This window comes from Hemicordylus capensis, chromosome 1 (genome assembly GCF_027244095.1).
Source record: "Hemicordylus capensis ecotype Gifberg chromosome 1, rHemCap1.1.pri, whole genome shotgun sequence".
In the NCBI taxonomy this organism is placed as follows: Eukaryota; Metazoa; Chordata; class Lepidosauria; order Squamata; family Cordylidae; genus Hemicordylus; species Hemicordylus capensis.
The window spans coordinates 143,105-143,688 of record NC_069657.1 but is presented as its reverse complement, the minus strand read 5'-3'; positions in this window follow the sequence as shown (position 1 = coordinate 143,688).

The window sequence follows — 584 nt, the reverse complement described above, 5'->3', positions numbered from 1 at the left end:
CTCCTTTGGCGGGCTCATCTGTGGAGCAGGCATATGTCGGTTGCCAGAGACGGGTTCCGAGTGGCCTCTCTGGGTGGGAGGTGGGGCCTTGGCACTTCTCCTTGGGGTGGGTCCCAAAAGCCCCCTGGGCAGGCAGGGCCTCCCCCCCCCCCGCCGCCATAGGGGGCATCTTGGACAGCAGCCCATGTGTGACCAATGGTGGAGCTGTTGTGGGCCCCTCAAGCCCAGTGCTGGAGAATGGGTGCTGGTGGTTAAATCAGGTCCCAGGTGATCTGACCAGTCTCTGGGCCCTGCTTTGGTCTGGATTCATCAGCAAGCAGGCCTCGGCCCCTGTCAGCTTGCACTGCCACTTTGCCTTGATGGCTTTCAAACAGGCCCATGGGGCTAATAATAATGACCTTGATTAGGAATGGGCATGCACCACTTTGTGCCACCAGCACCCCAGGGAATGAGCCCGTGGCCCCCCTCTCAGACGGGCTCACACCACACCCAGCAACAGCCACGGGTGGGGGGTGGATACGGGGCCAGCTGCTCTCCCCACGGCGGTTGGAGTTTCCCCAGGTGCCGCTTTTTTGGCCCAATAA